General features: G+C 37.0%; 1 long non-coding RNA gene across 1 annotated transcript in view; it reads right to left on the reverse strand.

Moving 5' to 3' along the window:
- The window catches only part of LOC125646377 (uncharacterized), a 57880-nt gene extending 42382 nt beyond the window's left edge, over positions 1–15498 (reverse strand). The window contains exon 1 of the long non-coding RNA XR_007359695.2: positions 15421–15498. This is a non-coding gene — a long non-coding RNA (uncharacterized LOC125646377). The remainder of the gene's footprint in view (positions 1–15420) is intronic.
- Positions 15499–21243: the final 5745 nt, after the last annotated feature.

Consider the following 21243-nt stretch of genomic DNA (forward strand, 5'->3'; position numbering starts at 1 on the left):
CACCGACTTTTACTACGGATTACTCCGTTTACTCGATCAAGATGTAGGGATCACGACAAGGGATGCTTATTCCTCCTAGGTACCTGATCCCACCTTTGGTATGTCCAGGGGTCCTTGTTTGCCCTACTTGTGGTTTCGTATTCTTTATAGGAGTTAAGAGATTGATCACTGTTTATCATACTCCCCTTTCCACCAAGCTTTTCAATCCAGAATAGATACGGTAACTCATATTTATCCATCCCATTGAATGGAATATTAAATGTCTTTAAAACTGAAAAGTGATGTTGAAAGAATTTGTCTTTTGAAAAAGAACTTGGAGTAGTTATATTACCAAATGTCGAATTATTAACAAGTTAATTAAAAATGCAGCGGTAATAATGAGCCTTAAAACAAAGACAATGTTGTTACAAGCTTTATCAGCAGGAACCAAAACATATTCCTCACGTAACCCATCATAATTTTTATCTGTATTCTTTCTATAACAGAGATTAAGTTCTCTCGGTAATGAACGGTCATATAAAACGATTTCTAACAGTGATATTTCACTTTATAAGCACAAGGATTGGTATGAATGAAAGTTAAATTCCATATAATAATTTGCATCGATAAGAAATTAAGCTGTAAACTTGTACCTGAAATAAACCTGTTACCTGCTTATCGTTCTTGATTGTGTGTGCTTGTGAGGTGACAAAGACCCATCAATGTTAACAACGCAATGAAAATTGTGAAGCTGTTCATCGTTTTCTTCAACAAAATATCTCATTAATGTATAGCTGCAGAACTGTAGCTCTCTGAAAAAATATTTTGACATAACAGAGAGCTACAGAGCCACCCCTTATAAAAACCTTCGATTTACGGCGCACAAAAAGCTGCGCACGGTTGAGGCTTTATATCGTTCTATTCTTGTGTTGCTGTCTGTCGTGTTTTATACCGATTGTTAGACAGTTCTTGGCACAGTGATTTTGACTGCTGATAGCTCCGTTTACCTGATCGGGATATAGGGCTCACGGCGGGTGTGACCGGTCGACAGGGGATGCTTACTCCTTCTAGGCACCTGATCCCACTTCTGATGTGTTCAGGGTCCGTGTTTGCTGAACTATTTATTTTGTATTGTTTATAGGAGTTGTGAGATTGATCACTGTTCATTATCTTCATCGCGCATTAATTCATTACATGGGAATGGTGTTGAAACATCGGGAAATTGGAGCGTGCCATTGCGCCAGCATAGTTCTGCCAGTACTGTAATGTCAGACAATCACGTGGTTAAGGTATGGCGATGCCCCTCAGGTCAGAGAATTGTGTACTTTAAGACAGGCCGCATGCAAAGAAAATTTCTCAGAAACAAATGAACAAATAAATTAAAGTATTATCACCTACGCATACATATTTATGACATCTTCCCCTGCTTGGAGACAATGGCACCAGATAATTTACAAAATAAATGTCATAAGCAAAGAGACAAAACAATAACCTTTTACATAATACACGAGACGTATCTGATGACTCGCCCGATATCCATATAATATGTTTGTTGGCTTTACCTGTCGACTGAAACTTGTCGATTATTTCCACAAGGAAACAACAGGCCGACTGAAACTTGTCGATTATTTCCACAAGGAAACAACAGGCCGACTGAAACTGGTCAACTATTTTCAGACTACAATTTAAAGTCTAAGAGAGAGTAAGTAGTACATCGAAAGTTGAACTACGATCGCTGGGATACTGAATGTCAGGATAAATAGAAATGAATCCTCATCTGTAGACTACTAGTTACCTGTATTACCCGTGACTCGGAACTAGAATGGAGAAGAGACAATTGAGGTTGATCACGTGACTTACTGTGGAATCATAAGAGTTCGTGGTGGCTCAATTTTCGTGAAAATAAAGACAACTAGTATACAAGAATCTTACAAATATATAAATCCACGAAATTACGTCCCCACGAACCCGTAAAAATTCAGCAATCCACGAAAATTGGCCCCCATGAATTTAAATGTTTTTCGGTGAGCCGCAACTATGAGAATTTCGTTAAAATGAAGAGAAAATCACAATTCCATCTAGTCAGTTCCAATTTTCATGGTAAATTTCTCAACTTTATGTCTTCAATTATGCTATTTGGTGCGATTCTTTGACTGTGAAGACCACATGTCTTTTCAATTCACTGAGAACATTTAAGGTAATACCATATGATTTTGTTCTAAAGTCATGGCCAGTCTTCGATTTAGGGGCATAATGACACTCTAGATTATCAAACAATCTGCGTGCTATTAAGTGAGGTATGCAGAGCTAATTTATAACCCATTAGAGAGAGGACAAATATACGACAATGAAGAGAGGGTGGTGATGGGTTAAATGTGTATACGTTAAAGCGCATGATAATGCATGTGTTGATGTAAAACGCATGATTAAAAAGAGGAGGTGGGTTGAAGAAATAAAAAGATATTCGCTACGAAAAGTTCATTTCTGGTGTACTCAACATCAAGTCTATTGAATCAATATCGGTCTATTGTGTCACAGAGCGACGATCACGCTATTTGTATCTCCGTATTTATCCATTCTGTCATTATTTATTCCTTTTCACAACTACATTGTACATGTAATTCATCCATTAAGTGTTCGTGTTGTTGGTTGTAGTTATTAAACGTGTTTGTTTGACTTTCCTTATCACGTCACATAATTGATGGTGCAGGGGTTTCAACAGTCTCGTTTAAAGTCAGCATTTCGCAAATTCTATAGTCGTTATAACGATCTAGTTTGCCAATACAACCTATCATTGAGTTAAATGCTGTCTGACGTAATTCACACTGATTGTTAGGCCGTTATTGGCACACTGATTTTGACTACGGGTAACTCCGTTTACCTGATCAAGATATAGTGCTCGCGGCGGGTGTGACCGGTCGACAAGGGATGCTTATTCCTCCTAGGCACCCAATCCCACCTCTGGTATATCCAGGGGTCCTTATTTGCCCAACTATCTATTTTGTGTTGCTTATAGGAGTTACGAGATTGATCACTGTTCGTTATTTTCGCCTTTCATTTAAGGTGTCTTTTTCATGCATTATTTATAACCCATGTCCATTTTTCATCCGTCAATGAAAATCACTAGTAGGTATCACGATTGACATCATCAAGTTATTGATTCGTTACCTCTCACTAACCCTTGACATAAGTCACCATTCAAGACATGGGTTCGAGACGGAGGATGACAATTTGACAAGAATTAAATCAACAGATTTACACATGACACTTGGCAGCGGTAGCAAATTACGACAAAATATTATGACATTTTCCCCGCGATACAACGTCGTGACGTACTTTTTTATTGTGACGTGATATAGTGTGTCTGTAGAGCATTGTGATTTTTCTCGGGGAAACTTTAACTACCCCGCGTCCGGTTCTAAATTTATAATAAATTCGCAATCATCACGTGATCATCGTCCCGCATACCTTTAATTGCTTCCTCAAAGACAATAACTTTCCGAACGCAATCGACGGTATCTGTCTACTATTAACTAGCCACAAATTTTACATTGCACCTTGTTGCTGTCGTTGTGCGTGTTTAGTTTAGTTTTCGGCTAATTATAAATATCGTTTCCTGACTGGCTCCACGCTGCAACACCAATCATATGCTCCGTCTCGAACCAATGTTTTGAATGGTGACTGATGTCAAGGGTTAGTGCAAGGTAACAAATCAATAACCCTTGACTTGTGAAGATGCATGATTGGTACAAATAGTATTCCCATGGAGACTTTTACCCGTATTGATTGATTTGATGTTTTTCCGCCACACTCAACAATTTTTCAGTTATCTGGTTTTTATTGGTGGAAGACAGAAGCCAGATACAATGTACCTGGGAAGAGACCACCGACCTTCCGAAAGTAAACTGGGAAACTTTCTCACTTACCGGCGCAAGTGGGATTCGAACCCGCAATGACAGAGGTGAGAGGCCGTGTGATTTTGAGCGCTATGCTCTAACCACTCGGCCACGGAGGCGCTTACCCGTATTAAACAGTCAGCTGAGGGTGTACAGTTAGCAGTTTTGAATATTAGTTTTCCTTCTTCAAAGTGTTTTCATCCATGCTTCAAGATTGTCTGCCATGTCTTTTTAAATGGTTTTAAGTTAAGAACTTACTAATACTGCCAAATAACTTCTTTTGCACATTTTCGGGCATGAATAAAGAGGTCTACGTGTTTTCTAAAAATCATTTCTGAAAATGACTTGAACACAGAATATGTGTATGACCTGGGTGACCATCACAAACGGATCGGACATGCTGATAGAGTGATATAGAACTGGCCATGTGTCTTAAATTGGTTTCATAAGGCGACTTAGATTGTTGTATGTGTCGCTTTGTGACTAGGGCCCGTAAACAAGATCGTGAGTACAGATCTATACTTATAAATTAACAATTTCTTGTCAATAAACTCCGAAACGCTTGCTCTAGATTTACTGCTTGCACCTTTAATATTGTTTTATATATGAGGTGAGGTCCGTAAGCTATAATAGAATCTTACTTGATAAGTAAATATCGTAAGATTAATTAAGGATGTATTCTACATCGTCATACCGGTAATGGCTGACTTCCTTTTAAAACATGGATGGAAATATGAATATCAGCAATATCTGTCTATTCATTTCATAAAATTATCGCTTAACTGAGAAGCTCAGTAATTTAGCACGTCGACTGCTGCACTGTAGATCGCGGGTTTTAATTTTTTTTAAGATTGCTTTTTACTAAATCTGCATTTTTGACTAAATGAAAAGTGAATATAACGAACAGTGATAAAGTGAATTTGAAAGTTTTCAATTTTAAAATAGTGTTGTACATGTCATCCCCTTTTCATCTATATCAAATTTCTCTGCATTCTCTACCCAGAGTTCCGTGCACTCCTCGCACTACACCTCTGTCAACGGCTTTTTACAGAAATCTTGTAAAAGTTTCTTTGATCCAACATTTTGATTTGGACTAAATATTTAGTCATATTATGATATGTTTTTGGTGCAATTAAACTTATGCTTACTGTAAATTGTTTAAAATCGCCGTTTTCTAATCATAAATTTGGAACTACTTCGTAATATGCGTATGAATGTAGGATATACACGTGGTGGAGATTTAAATGTAAACATGGAATCAAAAGTAAGAAAGGCTGTAAAAATACGATAAAACTTGTAAAATAAGAGACAAACAGCTAAACGGTAAATATGCACTTATTAAAGTGTCAGTTGGCTATGAAAAGACCCTGATGTATAACCTGTTGCCTGAACTTTTAAAGGGAAAGGAAACCGAGAATGATTGTTTAAATAATGTGATTATATTGTCACGTGATTCCAAGCGTTGACAGAGGTGTATGTGAAGCTTGCGTAACGCGCCCTCTGGTGAGAAAATGATTTCTCTGGTGTAGCATACATCCTTAAAAACCTACTTTCGTTTTCGATAAACTACCCTGAAATACCAAAAATGAAACTAAAGTGGCGTATCTAAGGCAGTTTTCTTCTAATACGATATGACTCAGAAATTAATTCGTTGTTTATCTATGCTTTATTTTGATCTTACAGAAGAATTGTTAAATAAAAGATGGCTGTTCGTTTCTTCAATCCGTGCTTTAGAATGAAGCGAGGCAACGTCATACCAATCGCACATTCTCGGGCCTGTCAGGTAAACCGAGAACATGCGATTGGTTTTACAATATGATCAGCAAAAAACATGCCCATATTTATCTTTTAACAAGAGGTACTGTGAGCAATGCTCACTAAGAATACCCCCCGCTTACCCCAATCTCCCAAAGGGTGTTGGTAATAGGTATAAACTACCTCTTTTCTGAGTGTAAAAAACAAATGGCATGACAAACCGAACCATATTGCTACTTCGATGTCCAGTGCGCTTGACCTTTGACCTTTTGACCCCAAAATCGATAGGGAACATCTTCATCCCATGGGTAGTCCATATGTGTGATATGGTGACTGTAGGTGGAAAGGATAACGCTTTAGAGCCCGGAAACCACATTGCTACTTCGATGTCCAGTGCGCTTGACCTTTGACCTTTTGACCCCAAAATCAATAGGGAACATCTTCATCCCATGGGTAGTCCATATGTATGATATGGTGACTGTAGGTGGAAAGGATAATGCTTTAGAGCCCGGAAACCATATTGCTACTTTGATGTCCAGTGCGCATGACCTTTGACCTTTTGACCCCAAAATCGATAGGGAACATCTTCATCCCATGGGTAGTCCATATGTATGATATGGTGATTGTAGGTGGAAAGGATAACGCTTTAGAGCCCGGAAACCATATTGCTACTTCGATGTCCAGTGCGCTTGACCTTTGACCTTTTGACCCCAAAATCGATAGGGAACATCTTCATCCCATGGGTAGTCCATATGTATGATATGGTGACTGTAGGTGGAAAGGATAACGCTTTAGAGCCCGGAAACCATATTGCTACTTCGATGTCCAGTGCGCTTGACCTTTGACCTTTTGACCCCAAAATCGATAGGGAACATCTTCATCCCATGGGTAGTCCATATGTATGATATGGTGACTGTAGGTGGAAAGGATAATGCTTTAGAGTCCGGAAACCATTGCGTCTACAGACGGACGGACGGACGGACGGACAGACAGACGGACAACCCGATTCCAGTATACCCCCCCCCCCCACAACTTGTTGCGGGGGGTATAATAAAGATATATAAATTATTTTACTTGTATATATCTCATTCAACGAAGGATACCCCCTCCCGAGACCAACGATCTGACACATCGGTGAATTTTTAGATACGATATTTATCTGATATTTTTCTTGTTCTTAATTGTTCCCATGACTACGACTTTTTGTAATGATTTATTAACAGTTACTGATATGTACAAATACAAGGATAAACACAAAAAGCTCTTCTTCTTTTTTTTTTTTTTTACTTTGGTTGAACATGGTTTGTGATGACACAGATCTTCAAAGTAAGTAATAAGTCGAAAACTGTCCAAAATGTCAGATATCGAATGGCCTAGGACTGTTCTGGAAAGTAACATTTTACCGAAATTAGGTTGTACACTATCTGACAATGTCCAAGAAATCAGGCCACTGTTTACAATATAGCAGTTTTTCTGTTTGTCATTCACATAGTACATTATGTTTTAAATTACTGCGTTTGACGAGAAGAAACAATGCGTATTTGTAATTTTGCCCTTAACTTGTCACACGGGACATAAACTACCATTATAAACACAGCAATACTGAGTTTCAAATATTGCCTTTGGTCAACTATTCGGCATGACGGATTACGATTGCATTCGCAAAATACATATAATTTTCAATACGGAGAGAGATCATTGATGTTGCATAAATAAAAAGCTCCAAGTGACTTCCTAATAATCAAGTTTTATTTACTGTATATGATTTTTTTTAAATATAAGATATCTAATGCACGCAATTATTCAAATGTTTTTCTTAACTTTATTTGAATTAAAGATATCGTTCATTTAATTAATGTGCCCAACAACTTAAACACTCATTAAAAAGCCTTCCTCTGTGCGATATTATTTAATTCTGATTTCCCGCGCAATCTAGTACCGTATAGCGGGTTTATTCTACGGGTCTAAAATTTGACGATTTGCTGGCTGAGAGGTATGCTATTAATTCTAGCGGAATGGATTTTGGATGATAGATATTCACTTAAACTCGATAAGGATTTTTTTGGTTACGATTTTCTCTACGTCAATTATTACATAAGATATTGACGTTTTAGTGAAATGTTGGGGGTCACTTTGTCTGGGAGTGTTCTCGGAAACTATTGAAGATATCAACTGCAAATTTTCAGCGATAGTTGAAGAGAATTCATAGTTGTGCATAGCAGCATTCAAATTGTTGAACGCAAAAAACATCAGAGCTCGCTAGGACCCGAAAAAACGTCCCAGTTTTTCACGGCATTTTTGGACACATTTTCTTTAATCTTTTTATGCAGAAATAATTTGACAAGACATATCGAACAAACTTTGTGGATAATGACGAGACCTATTCGACGATGTCAAATTTTAGGGGCCAGCCACTCAAATAAAGGGCCGAAAGGGGTCCAACGTATTTTTTAAATATCCCAAAAACTAAAGAGAATTTATTAAGCATTATTGATGCAAAATTGTTCGTTTTGACGTTTTGCAATTGCTAATGTCAGCGAAATAAACATTGATTACGTAATAAGGGATTATAATGGGAATAATGTACGAAACTTTTATGCCTTTTATCTCTTAAACGAAAAATATTTTGTAAAGCGTTATATAATATAAATTGGTCAGAATGTAACTTCAAACAATATGCCAACCTTAAATTTTGTCGTAAGTTTCCTTTTAAAGAATTCAGGGAATGGCCAGTAAAACTGAATATTCTTTTTATTTTGAAAACTAAAAACATTTTGTTAAACGTTATAGAACCAAAGTTGTAGATAATGACGAGATCTACTCAACAACATTAAGTTTTAGGGGCCAGTCCCTTAAATAAGGGGCCGAGGGGAATTAATCATCAACATACATTTTCTTATGTTTTGTTTACAAAACAAGTGTTGTTTGGTGTATTTAGTTTAATATCAATTCAGTATAGGTAAATAAACTACTATTTAGCAAAAACTTTCAATGCGATGCACTTTCGACACAAATGAGAGCAAAAAAGTATGCACGACATGTCGATTTCACTAAATTTGCTTTAATTCAGTCGCGATTTATTTCTTCGACAAATTATATATTGCAAACAATGTGAATGAAGAAAAATAAATTGGTGTTAGTTTAAATTCCTTGAAAATAGGAGAAAAGGTGCTCGTAACAGACAAAATAGGAGAAACCGGCCATTTCGCACTCTTTTTTTTTTTTTTTTTTTTGGCTGCCATCTTTATACGAATAGAGTCGCAATGAAAACTCTTGTAGAATTTCTATCTATTTAATGCACTGAACCAATATTTCAATGAAACTTAACCTTCTCTATCTCTGTTTAAGCTGTGCTCTCTTGTAACAAGCACTTTGGCTGAAGATGTCCTTTTCAAAATCTAAATAAAACTATTTATTTGGTCGTGAATAATTTTGTTGCATTTGTTAATATTATAAAAGTCTGCTTCTATTCTGTCCAATGCTAAATAGGCACACACACAATCCAGGTATCAAAAGAAAGACAAAACTCAATCGTATATAACAGAAAGGGAAGGTCGGAAAGGTTGCGACCTATTCGTTGCGAGCAACGAATAGGTCTTCTGTCCGATACTTGGGATAATCAAACTCCATTTTCTCCATATCATTTCGACGGCCGATTTTAAAGACAATTCCGCTGAAAAGGAGGGGGTGGGTCGTAGAAAACAATCCTGTGAAATTTGAACCACTGATTCAATACATACTCTGCATCAAGGAAAAGCATGTTTACAATATCTTACGTAGCGAGTATCGGGATCGGTGCAGGTGTGACTGGAACAAAAAGTGTGCGGGTGGGACTTTATTTTTTACAATTAGGGTGCAAATTTTTCACCTTTCCGACCTTCCCTTTCTGTTATATACGATTGAGTTTTGTCTTTCTTTCCGGGTATTTTTTTTTTTTTTTAGAACATTAATTTTGTCCGGGGGTAATCTCAAAAACGACTAAAGATAATAAAATGAAAGTTTCAGGGATTATAGATATCGCAATTGTATAGTGCATCCACGTAAATTCGTCTCTTGCCCTCACTTCCGGTCGACACCGGAAGTGATTCAAAGAATCACAAATTGAAAACTTTTTCTTTTCAATTGAAACCTATACCAGTTTATTAGGTCTCTTTCAAACTGTTGAATCCCGTGGGGATCCGGGTTAGAATAGGTCCTCAGTACCCCTTGCTTGTCGTAAGAGGCGACTAAATGGGGCGGTCCTTCGGATGAGACCGCAAAAACCGAGGTCCTGTGTCACAGCAGGTGTGGCACGATAAAGATCCCCCCTACTCAAAGGCCATAAGCGCCGAGCATAGGCCTAAATTTTGCAGCCCTTCACCGGCAGTGGTGACGTCTCCATATGAGTGAAAGATTCTCGAGAGGGACGTTAAACAATATTTAATCAATCAATCAAACTGTTGACCACGTCGGTAGTCGAAACGGCAACTTAACGGATTTTCAATAAAATACTCTTACACTTTTCGTCTTTTGTGTCCCCATGAATCTCGCCTATATTTCAAGTGTTTGATTTGATTTTCATATCTGTCAATGACAGTATCAATATCTAAAGTTTTGTTAATTTCGTTTTTCAAAATTCACTTACGGTCGGCAATAACCCACTATTTTTTTCTTTCTTTAGTCTACTTATTTTTGTTGAGAACCCTTTTGATAGGGACGTGAAACTTTCAGGGAATATAGACAGTAGAGAGTCGATGTAATTTATGGGAAAACGCATCTAAATATTACTTCCGGTCGTCACCTGAAGTTAACAGGAATGAGTAAAAATTTTGATCACGTGCTTCACATTTGTTGTCAAGGCCAGTGGCGTAGCTTCCATTGAGGCAACCGAGGCAGTTGCCTCGGTAAAAAAAAACCAAAACCACCTTTTACGTTGTTAAAATGTCGATAGCTTCTGGGGGGCGCAGCCCCCCAGACCCCCTGCCTCGGTAATATTCGAACCCAAGCTACGCCTATGAAGGCACAATCTCCGATATATTTGAATAATTCTCATTCGAAGAGAAAGCTGTGTACTGGAAGTGGTCTAACGGAATACCTACTCATTACTAGTAATGAGTTTCTAGTTATAAATACAACCGTATGGTTACCCAACTATGAAGCTTGGACTCGGGTGTAATCAGTGATTTGGTCTAAGCAAGTCTTTTTTTTCGAGATGTGAAACATGTTTTACGTTTTCTTTATTCACATAAATTTAAATAGTAAGAAAGTTTTCTACGCCCGTCAAAGGGAAAATAAACCGTAAGCTCTGGGATCTTACAACTTGGTACATCTGATCACCTTGATGAGGAAGATGCCTGTTGTTTTTCAAGGTCGAAGCCGTATTATCAGTTAAGAGGAAAACCTTGTAAGAGGGATACAGACCGAATTATAGGGGCTAGGATCGTCAAACTTGGCACACATGCTCATCATGCCAAGTGAAGGACGTCTGTTGTACTTGTCGGTCAGAGGTCACGGTCGTAGTAGATCACTTAGTAGGAAAACCTTGTAGGCAGGATACAGACTGAACCGTTAGGGCTAGGACCGTCAAACTTTGTACTCATACACCTTATGCCAAGCGTAAGATGTCTATTGGTTTGCAAGTCAAATGTCAAGGTCATAATATCACTTAGTAGAGAACCCCTGTTATTGTTACGGATACAGATGTGCCCAGGAATTTATTTACAAGCTTCCTCTCGGACGAATATAAGTTCAGTTTCCATTTCATCTGGATTGATGCATCTTGACCTACTGTGTGAGTAACAACAGGTCAAACAGTTTTCCCTATTTTTTATCAATTCAGAGTGCAATGTGATTACAGGTCCATCGGGCGTATGTTGTACCATTTGCGATACTCTCGTTATTCAAAAAATTAAACAACTCGGAAGCAGATGTAAAGCAGACCCCCGCTTGTCGTGTAGCTGTAATTTTCAATACTCCAATCCCCGTGGACGTCTCCATATGAGTCAAAATCTCTTGATTAAGCAATATACAACCAACTAGCCACATCCGGTGTCAGTACTTGCAAACCGGGCGTATAAATCAAAAAAAGCACTTCATACACCATATACTAAAGAATTCCGTGTCGCCACATGAAAACACTTGTAAAGCCTGGTGGTACTTAGCAGTTTCTAAAGAATTCTGTGTCGCCACATGGAATGTGTAGAGCCTGATGGTTACTTTGTAGTTTCTAATAAATCCCGTGGGGATCCGGATTAGAATAGGTCCTCAGTACCCCTTGCTTGTCGTAAGAGGCGACTAAATGGGGCGGTCCTTCTGATGAGACCGCAAAAACCGAGTCCCCGTGTCACAGCAGGTGTGGCACGATAAAGATCCCTCCTGAAATGTTCTCGAGAGGGACGTTAAACAATATTCAATCAGTCTAAAGAATTCTGTGTCGCTACATGAAAACACGTGTAAAGCCTGGTGGTTACGTTGCAGTTTCTACAGACATCAGTGTCGCTACATGAAAACACGTGTAGAGACTGATGGCAACTTTGCAGTTTCTACAGAATTCATATATCGCTACATGAAAACACGTGTGAAGCCTGGTGGTTGTAGAGCCTGATGGTGCAGTTTCGGTGAGCTTTCGTTTTTCTTCTATGTCAACACAGACAATACCGGTGTAACCGAACAAAAATATCCGCAATCGACATTTTCACTTTCTATCTAGTTAATCGTTTATTTTTATTCACTTTGAATCAATGTCAAAAACTGAAAATAATGAAATATATAGACAAATGAGTATCATTGAATTTTCACTGTTTTTACTGCGCTTCAGACGATGCAAAGCAGTTTCGCGCCACTGTGTCTGTTTTGGAATAACCATAGATTGTGCTGCCTCGACTATATGTTAACGATAGTTTTCATGTCAATATTAACTTGTTGTAAATGTGACACACAGAACGACCAAACACAAAAATAATTGCATTTACTGATAATTGAATTGTCAAAATTTAATACAGAAAATTCCATAGGATATTTTATGGCGGAGGTTTATTTAAAGTGATCACAGAAGTAAATTAACGATCGGAACTCCTTGGATGTCTCGTACTCGACATGTTTGCGAAACATATGAGGAGTTCCGATTGGTAAATTAGTTCCCACAGAACCCCTCCCACGCCCGTAAACATCCAAAAAATATAGATTAATTTAAGCAGCAGCTATGGATGCATTCGTCTCATATTCGTTGGACGTGTCAAGATCTGATATTTTGTATGCAACAAATATAAAATATGCATGAATGAAAATATTTCTGTCTGTTTCCAAACTGAGCAGAATTAATTAATTTTGGTAATTTCAATGGATATACAAGTACACTGAATTTCGTCTGAAAATTTTAGACTTTTACACATTGATCGTTACAAATTGCATTTTAAAAAAATATTATAACATTTGTGTAATAAAGTGCATAATAAGATTTAAAACGTAGGGGTATCGGGTTATACCAAAAAATAAGTTGCTGTCCTTTATACAAAAGGATTGCAATACGTGGACTTCTAACATTAACTTAATATTCTAAGTTAAATAAATATGTCTTTTAAACAGATTTTTAAAATCTTGAAACATGCGAATGTTTCATTATAGTCTTATTGGTATAGAACTGTAATGATATATACGTGTAGGCCTACTGGATTTGAAATACTTGTAGCTTTCATCTTTAATCTCAGAATTAAGCCATCCTTGTATATGATATGGACTTAGTTCAAATTCAACAAACGACATAATCTGGTTTAAATAATAACCCGTGGGGATCCGGGTTAGAATAGGTCCTCAGTAACCCCCCCCCCCCCGGGATATCCGGGTTAGAATAGGTCCTTAGTACCCCCTTGCTTGTCGTAAGAGGCGACTAAATGGGAGACCGCAAAAACCGACGTCCCGTGTCACGAGAAAGATGCCTCAAAATGCCGTAAGCGCCGAATATAGACGGAAGTTTTGCAGCCCTTCACCGGCAAGAGCAAATGCCCTTAAAATAAGTGTAGTCACTAAGTTGTAAAATGAAGGTAATTCATCTATAAAGGTACTCGATTTTAATTGCATGTATCTTAAGTTATTTTATCATACATAAGTGCCGTTATTTTAGAACACATAATTATTGTCTTCAAAAATTTAGTTTATTCATTAGAAAAATAAATGGTAATTCATCACATCCCAAACCTTATTGCACCAAAAAAAAAAAAATAGGCTGAAGAAAACATTCTATCACATAAATACTTCTGGAAGGGAAAGGGAAAAGTTAATAAGTCGACAATTACGATAACAACGACAGACAAAAATAAGAATAGCGAAAATTAGGGTACCTCTAAAGTGCGAAACGAAATCTACCGAAACGAAACCAACCAAAACGAATCGAAACCTACCGAAACGAAACAGATTATATCACCGAACTCTTTTAATTATAATAATTTAAAATGGTACCTTAGGCCCCTGTGAAAGTTACCACATATAGATAAAATTCGTCTCCCCTTTGATGTAGGCTTTCGGCTTGACTGATACAAAGTTTTAAAAGTTGGAAGGGGGACGGGGGGTGAGTAAGCACAAAATACATATCCGAAGTTGATTATTAAATACCATGTGCAATTAGTTTCGGATGCATAAATTTCAGAACGGAGGGTTACAGTCTCAGAAATCTGGGAAAACACACTAAACGAGGGGTGGGGTTGCCGGCGTTGGATCCGCCTTTGGGCATAGATACATTGTTTGAAGAAGCTGGTGTCTGAGAAAGTTGAAAGCAGGAAGAGCTCTTAACCTCTTATTTTATCTTAACTGCTGAGGTACGAGAACTCTCAATAATGGAAACAATTAAAAGGTATATCATATTATATGAAAGCAATTCGGTAAGATATATATATACATGTATTTAATAATATCAGGAGGAGGTCAACATTTTGTAAAATCAAAAGGCTTATGAACAAGGGAAGCAGAAATTACAAAGAGAACGGGGGGACATACTTAGAATCCACCGTCTGATATACTACATACAGATACACAATATCCACATGTATACATAGATTTGTCTAAATAGAGCAAAAAAATACTGAAATATGTATACATGCACAAAGGCGGATCCAACGCCGGCGACCCCATCCATCGTTTCGTGTGTTTCCCCAGGGGCCTAAGATACCATTTTTAATTATTATAATTAAAATAGTTCGGTTATACAATCTGTTTCGTTTCGCACTTTACAGGTATCCCGAAAATTACGACAGTTGACGGGTTAGAAAACGCTCACTTAAGTTTATGGCTTAGGTGAGCTGAAAAATGAGTCCAGAATCAAGGAAGAATAACCCCGCCAGTTAATTTTTAGACATTCAACACGTTTCCCCTTTTACATTTGTATTTTATCAAAATTGCTAGTCTAGAAAACATTTAACATTATAATTTGAATATTGCAAATCTACTGAAATCATATTCTCGATAACAATTTAAAAAAAACCCATATAATTATATCAGTATTTATTATTGTAATAAGAATTTTTTATATTGTAAAAATAACAAAGAAAAGAAGTTGTTGTATGATGAATAAAACGTGATATTATACAAAGTTAATTATCAACAAAGTGTCCACGATATGTAAAATACAAAAGATAAAATCAATATATATGGAATATTTGAGGATTGGTAAAGATGGCAATCAAATACTTGTATGTTTCTAATCGTTCAATGACATGCAAGTGCTGCTCATTTTAGGTTTACGATCGTGTAATAATCTATATGATAAAAACAAGTTAACCTGAAATAGACATTATCAATAAGTTTGGATCTTAGAACTAACCTTTCTGACGTTCCCAGATGAAATCTCCTGATGTATCTGTTGAAATACACACCAACTGCGTTTAGGTTCTGAGAACAATCTGACTCTAGAGTTAGTTTCAGCGCTCTTGTATAATTTTCATGAATATTTAAACATTTATTGATGTATTTTAAAGCCTTCATGGAATATTTTATCTGAATTTATGGATAATTATTGAATTGATATTACTTGTTGTCATGTTAAATATATAGTCGGTAATTTATTTCCAATTAGTCTATCCTTTTAATACAATTTATGACCGATAAGTTAGGAGAAGACGAAAACATGTTTGACACAAATATAAATCTTTCAGTAAGAAAAACAAATAAATTAGTTTCAACCATTACTATTAGTTACGTCGGTGGCGTCCTTAGAATAATGAATGTTTTCTGATAGGACAACACCCGCTCTGACGTAATACAACGCCCACGCTGACTTAATACGACACTGTCCGCTCTGACGTAATACAACGCCCAAGCTGACGTAATACGACATTGCCCGCTCTGTCGCAATACATCACAGATGAAACTGAGTTTTTCTTGATTTCTGACAAATCGAAGCAGGTTAGCAAAACATCCTGGTAAGTTGATACATTTAATACGATTAGTCCATTTCTCTTTGCTCTTGAAAAACAGTGCTTAATCATATAACAACAAATCAAAACTTTACCTGTAAACATTGCCCTTTTAAATGTTGGATATATATATAAAAGCGTAGATTTTACTAGATAATTCTGTGGTTGTTATAATAATTTAGTTTGCCAATACAACCCATCATTGGGTTTAATGCTGTCTGACGTGTTTCATACAGGTTGTTTGACCGCTCTTGGCACATCGATTTTGACTACGGATAACTCCGTTTACCTGATCAACATATACGGCTCACGACGGGTGTGACCGGTGGACAGGAACCTTCATTTACTAGATGAAAGGTGAAGATAACGAACAGTGACCAATCTTATAACTCCTATAAGCAATACAAAATAGATAGTTGTTCAAACAAAGACCCCTAGACACACCAGAGGTGCGATCACGTGCCTAGTAGGAGTAAGCGTCCCCTGTCGACCGGTCACACCCGCCGTGAGCCCCATATCCTGATCAGGAAAACGGAGTTATCCGTAGTCAAAATCAGTGTGCCAAGAACAGCCTAACAATCGGTATGAAACACGTCAGACAGCATTTAACCCAATGATAGGTTGTATTGACTAACTAGATCGTTATAACGACCATAGAATTTGCAAAATGCTGAATTTAAACGAGACTGTTGAAACACATGCACCATTAACTTGTTTGTCAGTAGCTTGCCTCGATTTAAAAACTGACCATACGCAGAACAGGCTCTTACGTATTGAATCAGTTGAGAGATATAAACACCATATGCAAGTGATAATGGAATATTGCTACATAAATATGGGAAGTTGACGATGGAGAAGTTGAAATCATCCCTTTTGTCATAAAGTAGAGTTGTTAGTTTGTCGTTGATATCTACTTTCAATGGAATATCGAAGTATGAAGCAGAAGTGGACGACTGTGGTGTCTTATTTCGCTGGGGTATATCGAATCGACATAAGAATGAAAGTTATTATTGTTAATAGATAAAACGTCGTCGATACACCTAAATGTCGAATTGAAGGCCACAGCAAGAGATTTTTTCTTCTCACGTAGATGTTTTTGAATAAACTCTGCTTCATAGGAATATAAGAACAGGTCAGCTAACAAAAGAGCACAGTTCGTTTTCAGGGGGGTTCCAACAGACTGTTGGTAGACCTAATCACCAAATACCACGAATATATTGTCAATGAGGAACTCTAGCATATTTTTCATTTCAACTTCAGAGTACTTGTGAGTGGAATCAGAGTGGCTTTTAACAAAGTAATTTTTGGGATAACTGATCACTAGATAGGAATATTTGCGTTTTCCATTTTTGTTGAAGAAACAATTGTCTATGATGTCAAAAAGTATAGTCTTTAATTCATCGTGAGGAATGGCCGTGTAAAGTGTTGAAAAGTCATATCATATATCCCTTATAATTCCCCCATTTCTAAAAATAAAAACCTTTGTTTTTGATATATTCAGTCAAATTCCAATCTATAAAATCAACATTTACTGCAAACCATCTGATGTCTCAATCAAAATCACCATGCCATCGGCAGACATTAAGAAAAAAATATTGATTAATTGTAATTCTATACTAAAACAATTTACGCGTATAAAACTTATTTTTGTATATCAATTGATTGATTGTTTTGCTGTTTTCCGCCACACTCAAGAATTTTTCAGTTATCTGGTGTCGCCCAGTTGAGAGTCCGTGTGATTTTAGGAGCGATGCTCTAACACACGGCCACGGAGGCCAAAGGAAGGGTGATAACTCTTCACCTTGTATGAGCCCAGTTTCGTTATTGAAATATTCACTCAAAAATCCATCGAACTTTAAACATAACATTACTGTAGAATGACTTAATGACTTGGAGAAACTTTCTCTGTATACCAACATTACATAGTTTGGACCATAGTTTTCAGCTATTCACAAATTCGAAAGCTTTCTAAAAATCTACAAAGCAACAATACAAACGCTTTTTATTGTTTAAAGATTTTGTTACATCATCCATGGATGAAGGGGATTCAAGTTTGTTCAAATGAAGGATCACGTCCCTTCAAAGGGGAGATAATCACGAAAATGTAAAAATAGGGTGGGGTAATTTAAAAATCTTCTTCTCAAGAACATTGGGTCAGAAAAGTTAAAATTTAAATGAAAGCTTCCTGACATAGCGCAGATTTAAGTTTGTTCAAATCACAGTCCCGAGATAGGGTGGATTTACAATAGGGATCAAAGTTTTACATGCGAATATATATGGAAAATCTTTAAAAGTCAATAACCACTGGGCTATAAATGTGGAAATTTACACGAAAGCTTCCTGACATAATGCAAATTCAAGTTTGTTCAAATCATGGTCCCCCCCCCCCCCCCCCCCCCCCCGGTGTAGGGTGCGGCTACAATAAGGAATCAAAGTGTTATATGCTCATATGTAGGAAAACTCTTTAAAAATATCTCTTTCATACTAACTTGTTAAATATACTTGTAAAAGTTTCGTTTAGAGCACATAAAAACATTCTCATATTTCTTATCCGTAGATGCCATTAGCTGTTGTAAAATGAGAACTTTATCTTTCCAATCATCAGTTACTTTGTAACACTGATAATCGGATAAGTGACTCGGCGGTTTGCTTACCCTTGTACTTCTCCTCACCGACCTATCAGACTCTTCCTCATATGTCTCATTTCTTTCATGTTGTTGAACATTAACTTCTTCAGGTTCCTCTTGTGGAGCAGCTTATGTCTCCTCCTGGGCTCCGGAGTTCCCCAGTTTCAATGGCCTGAATATCCCCATATCTCTCATTATCCTCCCCAATGTTCATTGGAACATTTCTGGGTAATTCTACCAGCTGGTATTCAGAATCGTCAGACTCTTTCCTTCTCTATAACTGCTCGATTTCTGAGTCGAGGTCCTGGTTTAGGTTTTGGTCTGCTTGGTTCAATCTGAGAAGCAATATACGTGCAAACATCTTTATCTAGGTAACCAATACTATGGAATCATTAGAATTGGTGGTGGCTCAATTTTCGTGGGTACACCTCACCCATGAATTTACATCCTCAACGAATACAGACAACTAGTATACAAGAATCTTACAAATATATAAATTCACGAAATCACGTCCCCACGAACCCGTAAAAATCAAGAAATCCACGAAAATTGACCTCCACGAATTTAAATGATTCTACAGTAGGTAATAACAGATTTCTATGCAAAAATCTTTTCTTCACGTCTCCATTCTCCTTTTCAACTACATAAACTGGTATGTCAGTATTTGATTGATCTCTTACTATGTACGGTTGTTCCTCCCACCTGTCCGTTATTTTATGTTTCCCATTAAAAACCAACATTTTAACCAAAACTCTGTCTCCTATATCTATTCTAGCACCCCTGGCTCTTAGATCATACCCTTCTTTCTGTTTTCTCCTAGATCTATCAGCAATATCCTTTGCTATTCTAAAAGCATCCTTCATCCTATTCTTGATATTCTCGACATACTTGTTTAAACCCATAAACTCTGTTCCTTTGATATTCAAAGTTAAGTTTAATGGAATTCTAGGATGACGGCCGAACATAAGAAAGTAAGGTGTTTGACCTGTACTTTCATGTCTAGTGCAGTTGTATGCTGAAACTAGACGTGAAACATACTCTCCATTTTGCGCTTTCTGGTCTGGATTTACAGTTCCTAACATGTCAAATAGAGTTTTATTAAAACGTTCAGACATTCCATCGAAATTCCAGGAATACTTACTGTGACCAATCAAAGACTATTGACCACTAAACTAGTCCTCTGCCTATACTGGTCTTGAATGAATAAACCACTAAAGACAACTCTTATTCTAAAGAAATATAACTCTGGTTATTTTAAGTTTTAAAACACTCCAAAATGACACATTATCACATTGGCCAATTAAATCGTTTTAACATCTCTATGACAAGACCTTGATATATATACATGTACTAGCGGAAAAAAGAAACTGTACATTATAAAATTTTGTATAATTTTTCTATATTTATTGTTTATATTTATAAAATCTAAACAATCGATAAAGGTGATGTTTTTGAACAATATCGGATAGTACCCGACTCAGATGCACGGACTTTTTCATGGTTAGTGAACACATGTTGTTTATTGAAGTGTTCGTACGCACGAGTTTTACGTAAGGGTTAATGTACGAGTATCACTCCATTGCTTTTAAGGAATGGAGTGATACGAGTACATTGACCCACTTAAAATCCACTGTAAACAATAATAAAAACTAAACTTTGTGCATTTTAATCATGTCTTACGTTTTTCATTCTTTTGTTGCATGCATTTATATCTACTTGTATAAAGGTTGACCTACTTTTCGAACACTCCATTCCTGAAAAATAATGGAGTGTTCGAACAAAAGAATGACGTCATTGGTGGATTTTAATGACCAATACTGTTTGGAGTAATAAGTGTAAAACGTTTGTTTGGACACTATTCGTTAAAGGTCAAGTACGGTGATATTCTTAAAACTTGACTTTTACACAGAAAAATGTCTGTCGTACACTTATGGACTAATTTCCATGGCAATTTTGATAAAAATCACTTGGCGTGAAGTACACGGCGCTATCAAACTTTTACCTGAGCGATCGATAAATGTATCGTGACATGAGTTATCGCTCGTAGCTTATGACGTCATCTGAGACAACTTTCGATTGCATTGATAGGGTTTTATAGTGTTTACATAGAAAGTCCTGTATTCATGGTACAATGCGCTGCTTTGAACTGCAATGTCAAATCGGGACAGGGATTAAGTATGTTTCTTTTCCCAAAAGACCCTAAACTTCGAAGAATTTGGACACTGAAACTGAAAAGAGACACTGAGATTTGTGACAAGCCACGAGGATCAGTGAGCGACACTTTAATTAACGAGGATCAGGTTTCCATCAACCCCGACGCATCATCCTGTTTGACTATAAACAAAATGCAAAGTGATGGTTAACTGGACATCCTACAAAACAAGTGGAGGGATGTATTTTAATTATATAAAAAGTTCAACCCAAATTAAGGGGGGATGCAATCCACCCCTCTCTACATCCACCACTGAATGCTTTAATACGACATTGTATTCAATGGGTTTGCGATTGCACATAAAAATTAATGTCACCCATTACCTAGTTCAAATTGATTTTATTTCTTTTATTAAATGAAATATCTTTCGAATAGTGTCGAACTCATACTAT

Source organism: Ostrea edulis, chromosome 6 (genome assembly GCF_947568905.1).
Source record: "Ostrea edulis chromosome 6, xbOstEdul1.1, whole genome shotgun sequence".
In the NCBI taxonomy this organism is placed as follows: Eukaryota; Metazoa; Mollusca; class Bivalvia; order Ostreida; family Ostreidae; genus Ostrea; species Ostrea edulis.